Source organism: Python bivittatus, unplaced genomic scaffold, assembly GCF_059951505.1.
Source record: "Python bivittatus isolate LINGU-HERP-01145 unplaced genomic scaffold, Pbiv_v1 ctg000090_np1212, whole genome shotgun sequence".
In the NCBI taxonomy this organism is placed as follows: domain Eukaryota; kingdom Metazoa; phylum Chordata; class Lepidosauria; order Squamata; family Pythonidae; genus Python; species Python bivittatus.
The window spans coordinates 3,382,894-3,397,953 of record NW_028277046.1 but is presented as its reverse complement, the minus strand read 5'-3'; the positions used below and the strand labels follow the sequence as shown (position 1 = coordinate 3,397,953).

At 49.4% G+C, this 15,060-nt stretch overlaps 1 protein-coding gene across 1 annotated transcript in view; it reads left to right on the top strand.

The window, feature by feature from the left end:
- AGRN (agrin) overlaps window positions 1-15,060 on the top strand; it is a 155,728-nt gene that overhangs the window by 43,582 nt on the left and 97,086 nt on the right. The gene's annotated exons all lie outside the window — the stretch shown is intronic.

Sequence of the window (15,060 nt, the reverse complement as noted above, 5' to 3'; positions counted from 1 at the left end):
AGCAGCTTCCCTGGTTACTGGATCGGTTGCCCGAGCGATGGTTGACGTTATCCCCTTGGCACCTTGGGCAGAGGGGTATTCCCCTCCTCCCCAACGTTGCCTCCTGTTGCTTTGGCTCTGCACATGTCATGCCAATTCTTTGCAAGGCAGGGAATCCCATCTCCACCCGGCCTTGCTCAGATTCCCCTTTTGATCCATTCTCCCTCCGCGGTTACGTGCTGTACCAACCGAAGCGTTCAGAGGCCGGGTTAGATGGATACATCCAAGATTGTGGCCACCTGTTCTAAATACTGCCCCATAGGTTGGGGGGGGGGGGTGTATGGCAGAAATGTGCTTTCCCAGCCAGTCCAAACTGTAGGGTGAGAACAGGGAATGCAAACCAGGCTGCAGCCGGTAGCCAATTCCATGAGTTCAGTTGAGTAAAAAGATGTCTTCCTAGGCTTCCTGTGATGTAAGCCCCATCGGGAACGAACTTTACGTTGAATTGAGTTTATTCATTTACACACAGAGACCCCAAAAATAGATTTCTATACTGTGCAGAAGAGAAAAGCAGTTCCAGGAGATTGATGATAATATTCTAATAGTTCTGGGTAAAAATAGATTATGAATATATGTGTATAGACATTTAGATAGAAGATGGATGGATGGATGGATGGATGGATGGATGGATGGATGGATGGATGGATGGATGGATAGATAGATAGATAGATAGATAGATAGATAGATAGATAGATAGATAGATAGATTCAGTGCCCTTAACCATTGTACCCAGAACCTTGTAATAGCAATTGGAATTGAGCAAACCTTTGCCACATTCATGGAGATTTCAATGGCAAAGCCAGCAAATTAAAAGAAACCACACCACCCTAACTTTAATAAATACATCCTCAACGGTAGTATTTGTTTTTAATTCAGGTAATTATAAAAAACTGCAAGAGAAGCTTCTTTCTAAGAGGAGTCTTTCTAGGCAGCGTATCTCTACTCTGAGGTAGCATCTTCCACCTTCTGTGAGTTCAATAACTTCACCACAGCCTAACTATATTTCTTTCTGTTACCCGTGCCCCAAATTTACATCCATGAATGGGGCATTACCTTCTATGGATGACAGTGGAAAGAATCGATCTTCTCGAAGCAGCTTCTTCTCAACTCCTCCTCCTGAAAAATGCAGACATTTCATGAATGAATCTGTTGACACTACAATTCATCAAGGGGTCTGCTCCGTCCTGATGGCTGAATTCAAACCTAGCTCTAGATGTTAAACTTGAACCACAAGTTTGGAGATACCAAAATGGCTGAGGATCCCCATTTGTACTCAATCCATATCGACACGTTGACAGAGTTAGTGGCCGACTGGATATTACGGGCGCAGGGTTGAGCGCAGAGGTGGGAGACATACATTACGTGGAATCAATGACCCAGTTAATGAACTCTTTTAGACTTAAAAGTGAAAGTTAGCTGCTCTAAAGTGGAGTTTCTCAACCTTGGCAATTTTAAGATCGGTGGGCTTCCGCTCCCAGAATTCCCCAGCCGGGAATTCTGGGAGCGGAAGTCCACACATCTTAAAAGTTGCCAAGGTTGAGAGACCCTCCTCTAAAGAATCGAAGTGCTTGTTTTTAAACAGTGCCTTGCAACTGGCAAAAGTGAATGTTCTTTGCCTGCCGAAGAATAGATGGTGGTGGTGGTGAAGAGGGATCTGTTGATGAATTAATTTGACATTGTCTCAGTGTTGCAAACTGAAATCATAAACGTCCTCTCTTGTGATACAAGCACGCTGGCCTTGTTCTTCTCGTTAGCTTGTTTTGGACACCCTCTTCTCCCTCCTGGGCTTCGTGTGTTATTGGCAGAGGGGCAGTTCATCCTTGCCAGAGGTCTGAATGGATCCCTTGCAGGAAAGGGTGGAAATCGGGCTGTGGGGTGGAGGAAATTAAGGCGGGTTTCTCCACCCACCCACCCCACTTGCAATGAAAGTTGTGCTTCTCCGGATCTCAAAAGTTGTGCTTCTCTGGCCATCGGTCTCTGTCCCGCTGGCCTTCCCAAGGGGGCTTTGATGAACTGGGATAGGATACCAGCGGCTCCTTTGTTCCTCTGTGGCCGATATGGCCAGCATGCGAGACAGGAATTTGGAATCTGCCTCGCTTTGCCAAGCTATGCCCAGCATGCAAAACCCATTTTTCCCTCTGGGGGCATGGGCTGCAAGCAAGAACCGCTGCCCCCTGGTGGCTACAGGGAAGCAAATGAATGCAGCCTGAATCCAGCTTTTCAGCTGATGGTGGCTTGTGACAGCTGGATTGGTGTGATAAGCCGCCTTAGCTTCTTGAGCTGGGTTCAGACTTCAGATTCAACCATGGTGGTTGGTTTTAATCCCGGTTTGTCAAGGAAGACTGGGCTCAGCCAAAGGGGGGTGGCTGATTTTTAATCAACGCATCACGCAGATCCGATGTCAAAGCTGACCCCAAGGTTTACAGATCACAGTGGCTTCATTCGCACCACTGAACTGAATTAATTGCTTCAGCAATTAAGGGATCAATCAGATTTCGTCTCTGCTTTACATTCAGCAGCTCAATAACGATAATAATAATAGCAACAACCCCGGAATACCTGAAAAAAATCAGTTTCAGCATACCTGTCCAGGTTCAACGATCCTGGAAAACTGTTGTCCAACACCGCCCCCTGCTGGCTAAAAAGCAGAATTCTTTATTATTCACAATTTTGCTATTTCCCACATTCCAGGGCCGGGTGCTATTATTGACATGGACCAAAGGGCGTGACTTTTGGGCAAGACACCCCCCTCCCCAAGTTTGTATGCTCGGTTTTTCTGTACCCTAATCTAGTGTTTTCTGGTACCGGGTCTAGAAAACCTGGCTGGCTGTTTTAAGATTAAGAAGCCAGGCCAAAAAGGCATCATAGCAGAGGTGACTTTCAGATTAGCAGTTTGGCCATTTATAGTCGCTTTTAGAATCGCTTTTTAACGAGATGGGCGGTGACAAATCTGATAAGTGAAATAAATACATTAAAAAATTAGATTGGAATCGTAGTCCAGTATCTGGTTTTTATCACTTTTAATTGTATTTCTGATTTTAGTTGGATGTAAGCCGCCCAGAGTCCCCCGTTGTGGGGAGATGGGCGGGGACAAGTCAAATAAATAAAATAAAATATAGTAAAACAGGTCCTTTATCCTATTTTATTTATTGCCTCTGCCATTGGTGTAGCCCTACACTTAATCCTACACCTTCCCCAGGGATCAGGCCTGTTTCCATTCCCCAACTTTTGTGGCTCACCCTAACCCTCTTTTTACAAGCCACGAATAAGATGCCTCTTGAGCAACCAGACCAGGAGATCCATTTCATTTCAGCAAATGCATTTGGTCGGGCTTGGCCGGTGGCCCGACCTCTGTGGTGAGAAATCTTTACTTGCATCCTCTCTGTCGGGTTGGGGACCTTTTGCTCCAGATCTGTGGGCTGGGAAGCTGTTTATTATTCTTGCAGATCTGTTTGCCAAGTTGGCTTCAGTTTTGGGTCTCTGAAGGACCAGCTGGTGGCAGCATCGCCCAGCAGAAGGGAAGAAAGGATGCTGTTTGTTTAGATCCCAGATCTATAGCTAGGTAACCAAACAGCAGAAGGGGCTACAGTTTTTCAAGTTCTTTAGAACTCCTCTTCCTCCTCCTCCTCCTCCTCCAAGAGCTAAAATGTTGAGTACTTTCTATTTATTTCTTTGCACTTTCCTTAAGCGCTGCTCTGCTTCTCCCCCTGATTTTTAGGAGCATCGTTTTTGCTGGGGCAACAATATTCTTACTGCCTGGGACTGAATGGAGAACGTATTCATGCCCATGGATGTGCCTGTCATTTCATGGGGGTCCTTTCCTACGCCCTGGAAATTCTGCAAACAGCCTTTCTGAATCAGTGGCTTCTGCTCAGGTTGCCAGATTTTAACCCCTTTTCAGGTGCATCGGCTTCTCTACGATGGCAATTAGGGTTTGAGATCGGCTTTGGGGGGTCTGTAGGAAAGGCACCCCTGCCTGCTTTATTCTCTTCCCTGCAAACTGTTGGTTAATGGCTAAAGAGATCATCTTAAAAGATGCTGATCCTGGGAGTTTTTGTACCCAGAGGCTTGCTTTCAAAGTATCCCTGCTATCCAGATGATGGATAATTTACTTTTTATGATTGTCATCAAGAATCAGTCAGCAACCATACATGAAGCAAAGTGGATAGCTAGCAGTAAATGAAAATGCCATGGAAAAGATGGTAAGACAAAATTGTGAATCCTGATGCCCAACCAGAAATAAAGTTAGGTTTGAGGGGAGGCTGGGACCAAATTTGGGGGGGAGGATTTGAGACGGAGATGGTAGCAATGTCCCGTGCACTAAAAATTAATAGGGTCTGCTGTGTAGGTAGGGATCCTCCCTTGGTTGAATTTGGGCTGAGCTTTTCTTGCAAATCAGTGATGGTATGGTTTAAAGACACAGGGCCTTGCTGGGAGCAGAGCCTTGGGATGTGGGGAGAGAGACTTTTTAATGGGGTGATACTTCACTTTGAACATAAATGAACATTGCTGCTTTTCTTCTGTGAGTTGCAACCCTCCACCTGCCCATCTCCAGCCTTTGCGTGATTTGTCAAAAGCAGCCCTGGACTATTAAATGACTCCTTTGAAATCTCCTGGGAGTTAAGGGGCGGGGAGGGGGGTGCTGGCAGTTTCCCCACCCCTCCTTCCCTGCTCCTTTCTCCTGGCATCTCCAGGGGGGCTTACTTCCAGCCAGGGCAAGGAAGCGTCCGGTAGATGAACCAAGGCTCCAACTTCTGTGTGGCAACATCAGGAATTCCTGTTGTCCACGGGACCTGGAGAAGGGTGATGGTGGGCCACCAGACATGATCAGTGGCTCAACAGAGGTAGGCAGTTGTTGAGGAATGAGGGCAGAAGACCCCTGTCTTCCTCATCCCCTTGTTTCTGCCCGCCCCACCAAATCTAGCAGAGAGGGCACGTTCCAGGTCCCCTCTATCAAACGCTGTCATCTCGTTGAACCCAGGAGTGGTGTCTTCCCTGTGGCAGGCCCTGCCCTGTGGCACAGTGTCCCCCCGAGATCCCCCAACTCTGTTAGCCTTATGCAAGGCTGCTGGTTTCCCTAAATACATGGGCCAGGAGGTTAGGCGAGCTCTGCCGTTGAATTCTTTTCTTTTTTTTAGGACTCGGGTGTCCTGAGTCATTGCTCCTAGCTGTTCTTTTAATCTAATCTTTAAGCCGCCCAGAGTCCCTGCTTTGAGATGGGCAGCCCTATACGTTATTTAAAATTTAAAATAAATAAGTAACACGTGGACGTTTCCTTCAATTAGCAGCTAAGGAGAGAAGCTACAGCCATCCTGCGTGATCCACTTTGGTCGTCTTTTGCTTAGGATGGAGGATTTGGTTGAGCTGGGCGTCCCCAGAGAGCTTTTAGGTCACAAGCCCCTTAGCAACTCTGTGCTTTTAAGGAGACTGTTTTTAAACATTCAGATTGGGAAAGTTGGCGGAGTTGGGGAGGGAGAGAAGCAGAGACTTTGTCAAACGTTATCCTCTCCCATATCACCTGGAGGGGCGTATCTTTATTTATCCGGATATTTTATTTGCCTTGTTCCTTCCATGGTTACGGGCAGTTTACAAACCACACTTCATAAAAATGGCATTAATACAAAGCCCCAGCTTTAAAAAAGTGGCCTCATAAGGTTGTGAAAATAAATATGTGTGGAGTCCCTGCCTAAACCATAATAAAGAGGGGGCTTAATTCAGCTCCAGTACAATTTATTCCATAAAGTGGGCCCCATCTTGGAAAAAGCTGGACAGGGTATATCTGCAGAAGGAGCAGCAAAATTTCTCCTCTGAGTCTCTTGTTGTTTTTTTTTAAAGTCCTTTAATGCATAGAAATATTCCTGTTTGGAAATCTTAGGGTGAGAGAGAAACAGAATAACACACAAACGTTTCTGCCTTCTTAACAACATGCAGGTCACTTTTTCAGCTTGGCCTCCCCAAACAGTGGAATTAAATATATTTAGTGTTAATTGTTGGAATGTATGCTTTTATTTTATTTTACTTTTTTATTTTATTTTATTTTATTTTATTTTATTTTATTTTATTTTATTCAGGTTGGAATAAGGGACGGGAGTTGCGTGCTTCGATATATCCTTACCAACAAGATGGTGGGAGAACCTTTCAAATAGGAAATTAATGTAACGGAGGAGGTTGATATGCAAGGCCGTCTTCGGTTTTTGAAACACAGAGGGTATTGTGCAGAGGGCAGAGAACAGATCTTCCATTCTGAAATCTAAAATGGTACCATCTGGTTCCCCCCCCCCCCCTTTGTTCAGAGGTCTTAAAAAAGAATCCGGGTAGAACAGGGTCAGTTCCAAAATGGGATGACCCCATTTAATCAGTTAAACTGGCTTTCTCCTCTCCCCTTTTAAAATGGTTTAAGCGAGGCTTTGGGAATGTTTGCACAAGCCAGATACGTTGGAGTGTGTTCTCATCGTCTCCAGCTAGAAAATGTGTAAAGAGAGCAGTGCCTTATCGTGAAAGTGTCCCACGCGTATGGTTTCTCTGATGGATGCGTTAATTACAGGCCGTCCTCGTTTAGCGACCACAATTGGGGCCGGCGACTCAGCCATTCAGCAAAGTGGTCGCTAAGTGGAACGGCGACTGGGCTTATGATCTGACTTCAGCGTTCCTTTGCTTTACAGACCTGAGAAGGTTGTAAATGCGAGGATTGGTCGTAAAGTTATTTTTTCATCACTGTCGTGACTGCCAGCGGTTGCTAAGTGAGGCGATCGCTCAACAGGGACTACCTGTACTAACTTTGGGGGGGCTGTGCAATGCGGGGCTTACTGGAAAGCTTAAAGTACCAACTTAGAAGTCCATTGGCAAAAGTGGTTGCTATTTTCATAGCAAAGAGACATCGTCCCAGCTGGGTTTGTTGGGGTTTTTTTATGGGGGGGGAGAAATATCATTATGGGGGAAGAAAACGATTTAGCGGTAGAGCTGCTTGCCTGATTACAAAGGCCTTTTATAACTTGAATGCGGTCTAAATTTATGTGCAATGTGTGGTTTTTCTGCCACGATGCCCCTGCGTGGGGGGCTGATTTAAGTTTTGATTCTTAGCCTTTGCTTTGCTAAAGTACCGTGCAATATTGAATGTCCCACCCTTCGCTCTGGAGAGCCCTTCTCCAAAATGAGGGAAACAAGGTAGAATGTATTTATTTGGGCATTTATTTATAGCAGGCTGGAATGGCAAGAAAAAAGCAGGCAGATGGCGGCTGTGCCCAGCAGAGGGTGTTTGGAGTACGGGAGAAAACTGGCTTTCGGGCTGTCGACGATGCCTTGCCCGCTGCGGCGGCTGTGGGCCCCTGTTGAGCAAATGGAGGCCAGAAAAAAAGAAACTCGTTTACATGATACGGGCTTAATGTATGCAACTCACAGCCCCCAGGAGAGGGGTGTCTTCTTAGAGGGACTAGATGTATTTGTGGGTTGGGAAATGAAGCTTCTGTGCCCAAAGGCAGTATACCTTTCTATCGCCTGTGCTTGGAGAAACAACAGAGGATGGTCCTAAATCACCTGCCTTCTGCCCCTGCGTTGAATTCTTAACCGATCTTTGCTTGGCTGTCCGTCCGTCCGTCCGTCCTCCCCTTCCTTTGGTTTTCACAGAAGGGGATAAAGGTGCAGGCAGTGCCTCGTGGCAAGCCCCCTGCCCTTTACATCTTCCACCCAGTCTGCCCCCCAGATCTCAGATCCCAGGATCGGCACTCAAAAAATCCTTCCTATTAGCATTTCATGCCCAACTGGTAGATTTCTTAAAAAACCCAGTTGGTCTCATGCAAAGCCAGCCTTTTTAAAGTGTTCTTTTGCAGGTTTCCAGGTTTGGCAGAGATGGGCATTGGGTATTTTTGCAAACGGGCAATTTACTTGAAGTTGCCAGGCGCCTCTTTGATTTGGCAAATCCAGGATCTGTTCTGGGTTTCCTTCCTGGGCATCTCTCCTGCGCAGGGCTGGGGAAGGGGCCAGAGGTCTGTTTCACAGCCCAGGTTTAATGCCAGGTTTGAAGCTTGGTAGTCAAGGGAACGGACTGAGGTCCCAGGGAGTCAAGTCACTTAGGCAATTGAGCTTTGCCAGTTAGTGATCGGATGCCCTACAAGGCCAGTTCCCGGGTTAGGGTTAGGCAAAAAAGAGACATTGGGAAAATGCTTCTCTTTGCATTACGAGAGCTAGCATGTTAAGGGAAACTTTCTTCCCTGCCACCAAAAAGGTGTTTACGTACCCAATGATTTCATTTATTTTTAAGCCCTGCAAGATTCTGTTTTAGTCTGAAGGCCAAGGAGATGGGTCACCAAATTCCTTCTTCTCACTGCCCGACTGGGTCAGATTCTTCTCCAAAGAGCATGAAAAGGGGATCCCCACATCCTTTGCATACATTTCTCCTCTGTGACCCAGCAGGGGCCCTGACCGGGTGGCGGGGGGAGCACATTCCTGTCTGCTGTCCCGGCTTCGCACCTTTCTTGTTGCACAAGTATTATTTGCCACTTTCATTCTCTTCCTCCCTCCCTTCCCCCCTTTTCCTTTCAATTCTTTTTTCCCCCAGGGTGAACCCAAGGGCTAGGAGATTTAAAGCTTTTGGATTCGGTCCAGGGTTTCCAAGAGAGAGTGACTCTGAAGTCTTGGGCCTTATCAGCAAAGAAATGGAGTTTCTGTTTAAGGTTCCTCCCTAAATGCCCTGGGATATTTCTCCTGAGAAGCCCAGCCCTCTTTCCAAATACTTCTGTATCTTCAGGATAACTTCTTTCTCGCTCCAAGTTTTGATTGACAGGAGCAAGCTGGAAATCTCTGGTCAAAAAGCCCCAAGAGAAACTCTTCCTTCTTTTAAAGAGGTTCTCTGCAAAAGGGTCTTTTCTGCTGGTCCTCCTCCTCCTCCTCCTCCTCCTCCTCCTCCAGGTGAATTTCCCACAATGTCCCAGAGCAATGCATTACACCGTCATCCACACCCCCTAGAAGAAACAGCAGGGGAGGTGTTAGGAGCTGAATTTCGGGGAGCCACCGTTAAAAATCCTCAAATAATAGTGTTTTAATATCTTCAGCACAGAGCCATTTCCACATGTCCCAGCCAGATGAGGAATAATGGGCAATTAGGAGGAGAAAATGAGGCAATTTCCTAGGTTGCCCTGGCTTGTTTCATAAAATTATAGAATTATGGAAGGGGGCAGAAGGAGCGTCTACTCCAATGTGCCGGGAAACCAGTTCAACCATCCTGTCCAGTCCCTTTTTAAAATACGCCAAAGATGGCGAAGCCACCACCTCTGTAGGTGGACTGTTCTCCTGTCGGCCTTCTCTTTCCTTTCTGCTTAAACGGAATAGCACACGGCGGCTTCTTGAGCATCGCAACTTGGACTCGAAAAAGAGGCTTTGCTAAGGCCAGGCTGGGCATCTGGATGTGAGTGTGGAGCCTAGATCCTAACAGATCCATCAGGAATCAGTCCTGGAGCATCACGAATCAGTCTGGAATTAGAAAGCCTCTCTTCTGCTTTGGGGCAAGGGAAGACAGAAGCCCTGGGAATCTGGAATATATAGCCAGGCTCTGGCTGTAGAAAGACTCCAGCTGGCTTCTTCTGAAGGCATCTCAAGATACTTCCCAGGTCCCATCATCACACGTAGGGCATCCTGTTGCACCTCCTTTGTCCAATGTCAGGGTTCGACCAGAAATGCCACCGCTGTGGCCTCCTGCTCAAAGTCTTCTGGGAAGCAGACGGATCTGGGTCAAAGACAAGCTTTTGGGATATTGGTCTTTCAAGAGGGAAGGAGGAAGGACTGGAAAGTCAACAGCCTTTTCCTGGAATTCAGCATGCAGGAATAGAAAAGTCCCGACTGATCCAGCCAGACTTAAATCCATCACTCCTTCCAGAATAGCCAAGCGGATCTCTCTCGGAAACTCCCCAACTTCAGCTCGAAGGAGCAAGCCACAGTTTCAACTTCTTTTGTCAGATGGAAAGTACGTCACATTGGATCTCAGCTCCAGAAAGAAAACGCCATTTCTTTAAAGGGGGAAACTTTGCCTCCCCCCTCCCACCCCCACCCCCACAGCTTGCAACTCAAGCCCTGTCCAGCACCCCTTCCCCGCAACGCCGGCCACGGTCTTCCTTCCTGGCTCCCCGTGTCCCCCAAATCAGCTGGTGAGCCGATGCGTCTGTCTGCGGGGAGGACCTATCAACGTGTGCGCCGAGAGGCAGCGCTCGGAGGAGTGGAGAGAGAAACACATAATGAATTTTGACACTGTCTCCTCCGCCCCTTTCAACATCTTGAGTTCACAAATGAGACGGCGGGGTTGGGGGGCGGGTGGGTGGGTTAGAGAGGGAAGGGAGGGGACGAGCTCCTTCTGCTGTCTTCCAGGGAAACAGGAACAAGTGAATGGAGCATTCCTGCCCAGCCCTCCCCTCCCCTCTCTCTGGAAACGCTGACAGGTGTCCACAGGTTCAGATCTGCCTTTGAAAGGCAGCACAGGACCCCCAGATTCGGACTCCTCTTTGCGTGGGGACGGCTCCCCCCAGAAACCTGGAGAGCCCACCTTCCCCCCTCCCCAGCCACCTTCCCCCCTTTGTTTTTACAGCTTCTCCAGGCCAAGCTTTGGCTGAGCGGGGCGGCTCAGGGAAGACCCCGGCGTCCCTTCCCTTCCCTTCCCTTCCCTTTCTTCCTCTTCTTCCCTCGCCGGCGCCTTCTCGTTCCGCCGCGCAACTGAACATTCACGCTGTTGGGCTTTTGTTTATGGTGGAAGATGTGTCGGAGAAGGATGGTCCAGCTGCTGGCTGTTTGCAGAGGGACAGCTCGTGCTGGGTAAGAAGGGCGAAGCCACAGCGGTGACTCAGGGACACTGGGGGGGGGGGCTGTCTCTTTTGTTCCTGCCTTTCCTTACTTCGCACCCCACCCCAAACGGGGTTAGGAAACTTGGGTCTCTGTTTCACGCCCTGCTGCTTCGGAGGCTATTTCCCGACGCAGACAAAACCGCTGGAATCCAGACTCCGCAGACGCCCTCGGGTGATTTTTGATTTCCAGACCATTTCGTTATTCCGCCACACCATCCCCAGGAGAGGGGTCGGAGGAGACAGCGGTCCTCTTGGCTCATCCCCGTGGATGCTGAATCAGTGAAAGGCGCTTGGAACGGCCTCTCTGGGAAGGAGGGAGGCAGCTGAGACAGAAAGAGGCTTTCGAGGAAACCGAGAAAACCACAGCCGGGTCCCTCCGCCCGCCCCTCCCTCCCAGCTTTGGCATCCCTTTGAAAGAGACATCATCCGGGGTGGGGGCTGCTTCCTGGCCCCGTTACCTGGCTCCAGCTCCGAGGCAAGCGCGTCGGTCTGCTAGCTTTCTGGGTTCGTTTCAGAGGTGGCCCAGGGGTCTGTCCCCCTCTCTTCCTCTCCGTTTGTCTCCTCCGTGCCTTTCTCTCGCATCCGCCTCTGTCCCCAGCGGTTCAGATGGGCCGAAGGAGAGCGTGGCGGCACGGGGGACCCCTCAGCCGCTGAGCTGCTGGCTTAAGAAAGAGAGCCATGCCTTCTGAGAACTTCTGAAGACTCGGTTAACACGCACCGTTCGTCCAGAACCTGCCTTCCTCTCTCTGCTTCTCCTGGAGAACGACACTCTTCCTTGCGCGAGGTGGACCGATCTCAAAACTACGATTCTCCTCCTTCCTCCCGCCCCCCGCAGCAACTCTGATAAAGCTGCTGAGTGGAGTCCTACATCGGGGTGGCTGTTTTCCAATCTGGGGGTGCCTCCTGGGTTTGCTCCCAAGCAAGGAGTTTCCTTCCCCGCGCTAGAAACGGTCTCTCGATCATCATGACTGCTTCTGCGGTGACAGTGGGGTCCATCTGATGGGGCCCTGCACCATCTGACTCTGGTTTCGGATTATAGTCTCAAGATGGCCTGGCCCAGGATCGACTTTCCTTCTGGAAACTAAGAGCCCCAGGCATGCTAAGGAAAGAATGGAAGTCCCCGAAACCACTTAGCTAAGTGCCATCTTGGAGGCGGGCAGCAGAGGGTTTGGGGGCCCCCGTGGAATCGCTGCCCTGGATCTCCCGGGGGCGGCCTGGACCCCTGTTCGCGGCATGACTGCTTGCCAATACCCCGTGGGACCGGGTTCCTTGGAGCGGGACCGGATGTACCAGCACAAAGTCTCCTTGGTGGTCCGCTACTTCATGATCCCGTGTAACATCTGCCTGATTCTCTTAGCCACCTCCACGCTGGGATTTGCCGTCCTGCTTTTCCTCAACAACTGTAGGTGTCCCCCTTGGCGTGTGGCTGGGGAGCGCGAGGGGCGGAAGGCGTGGGGAGGGGAGGAGCTGAAACCAGGGGAGGGGGAGGACGGTGTTTCGGCAATGGCTTGATCCCTTTGGAAAGGACGTTGGGGGCTCTTGGGGGGGTGTCGCTTGGCCTCTTTTCCCTGCTTTCTTCTGCGCTCGGGGTCGTCGCCCCTCTGCACGCTTCCCCGAGGGGTGGGACCTGGCCTAATCTGAACCGCCACCCCGGTGTTTTCCGTAATCCTGAGCCAGAGCTGCAGAACAGAAGTTCCATGAATAGGAGCAGAATCGAGCAGCTTGGAGTCAAGCGTCGCTTTGGGTAGAAGAAAGCAACCCGTGTCGCCAAGTAGAACTTTGCATGTTAATGGGGTGGAGGGAATGCCGTGGCCTTCCGGTCTGCTTCGGCTATGGGAGCCTGGATGCACTCCAAGATGGCTGATCTGGTGATACCCTCATCCCCAGATAACCAGGAAACGTGGCTTGGCCTCTGCTAGACAGGTCAACGTTTTCTTCTCTAGGAGAAGCCGAGCCACGTTTCCCAGTCCGCTTTCATCTCTCCAAGAGCAGAACTCTGCCGGTGTGTTTTAAATGAAAGCCCCCCCCACACACCCACACACCCTCCGCTCTCTTGAACCTGATGCTCGGCTCTAGGGCTGAGCATCCTGCCCTGGGTAGGCTGAGGAGGGACAATGCGGTTGCCAGCTTCTGCAAAAAACAAAAAAAAAACCCCAATCCCTCTGCTTTCGTAGTCTGCTTTCGAGATCAGGGCATTCGGTTGAGCCCTTTTGAGCAGGCTGGTCTAGCTGAATCTTTGGCCTAACCCACAGAAGTCTTCGCTAGAAACGAAGCCTCCATGTGTAGGGGTAGTATACCTTTTGGGGCGGGGGAGCCGAGCAGGAAAGAAGGGAAAAGGTTTTGTGCTGTGCTGATGGGGCTCCCAGTGGTGTCTGGGAGTGGCCACCTCAGGACGAAGGATGAGAGACGGCTTTTGTGCTGGGTTCTTCTTGGATCGAACTCGAGAAGGAGAAAATCTGTGGTTTTATGCATGCCTGGGTTAACGCCGTGGAAGCACTTCTGAGTTTTGCAGGACCCCATGTTGGGAGAAGGTCCTGCTTGAGGAAGAGTCCTGTGTAGCTCCAAGCTCAAGCACGGTTTTCCCCCCTCTTCAGTCCCACATAATTTCCCCAGTCTACTGAGTCCTGCATGCTCGCTGCTTAGTCCTTGCGAGGACTTGCAAACCCCATACGTGCGTAGCAACGGGTGGGCAGGGGAGCAAGTTTAAGGAGTTGGAGCCATAAAAAGGCATGGGCGAAAAGGGTGTTTTCTCAGTCACGCCTCCAAAAATAGTTTTTTTAGTAAGGAACCAAAATACCTCTGGGGTTGATGTTACTCAGAGGGCTTGTGAGTAACATGTAGTTCGGCCTCCCCTCCGAATTGTCCCATAGCAAAAGCCAAGAGCCTGCTTGACTGGCATCGGCACCTTCTGTTTCGAAAACCCTAATCCAGGACATGTTGGAATGGCATTGAAAAGGAAGAGGAAAAAGAGGGTCTCTCCTTTATTTATTTGACCGCTGCAAGATCTAGGAATGGGCCCGGGGCCCGGGGTGATGTTGCAGAGATCTTGTGAAGCTTTGAGGAGCGACACCAAGTCTGTCTTCTGTTTTTCTGGGCATCCCTGAAATGTTGTTTTTGGAGAGGGAAAGAGCAGTAGGACATGCTGGGAGTGTGACTGAAGTTGGAAGGATTCCTCTTATTCTTCCCATTTAGATCTGGCCTTGGATGCAAGAGATCAGTAGTGGGTGGGTGCAGCAAAGGAGAGAGGAGACACACCGTAACAAAGGTGTGGATACCTAATGGCTGTTGCTGGTTGCAACCACAGCAGATTTTGGAAGGGGCAACTGACTTTACATGGGGCAAGGGAGGACATTGTGTCCTCAGAAGCAAAGCCACGAATGTTCTGCCCTTCCTTAAGAGTTGGCTACCCAAATCATCTTCCCACGCCCCAGCCCCAGCCCCATTCTCGAATCCATCCCACGGATGGGCTGAATTTGTTGCTTAGGGCATGAATTCTGTCTACACGCAGTTGCCTGGCTGGCTCCTCACCCCAGTTTATGAGCTGAGGTAGAGGCTTGGTTTGGTGATAGCTTCGAACCCTTGCAAGAAAAAAGATAAAATCTCCCTTGAGCCAAACTAGACTCCTGGCGATTTCATGGATGTGTCCAATGGGGTCTTCTTGGCAACAATACAGAAGTGATTTGCTGCTACCTCCTGTTTGTTTTTTTCTTGACTTCCCAGTTTCGCTCACAGCCCTGTGGTCTTCCTGGTGGTCCCCCATCCAAGGACTCGCCAACATGGACTAGCTTTTTGAGATCATTTGAGGTTGGCCAGAGGAAACCTCTGTGTCTTCTCAGTGATAGAGAAGCAACTGGATTGTATTTTATATCATATTAGATAAATGGAAGAGGGAAAGACCCCTTTCATGATTGGAGCCCTGCACCTTTCTGTGCTAGTGTTTAATTTTGGGACTGTGTAACGAGCTGCACTTCCTGAAGGAGGGTGTTCCTTAAAAGAGCCCCCTTCCCAAGATAGTTTCCATTTCTGCAGTCCAGAGATCTGTTTTCCATGGGCTTCTCTTGCATGTCTGAGGCCGTGCTTCAAAGTCTTGCTTGCCTAGTTTTATTTATTTTTTTATTTCTTTCTTTATCTAAATGCATTAGCTGCCTAGCTCCAGTGGACGCTTTTGCACCTCTGTTGCTCTTTTACGTTGGTTTGC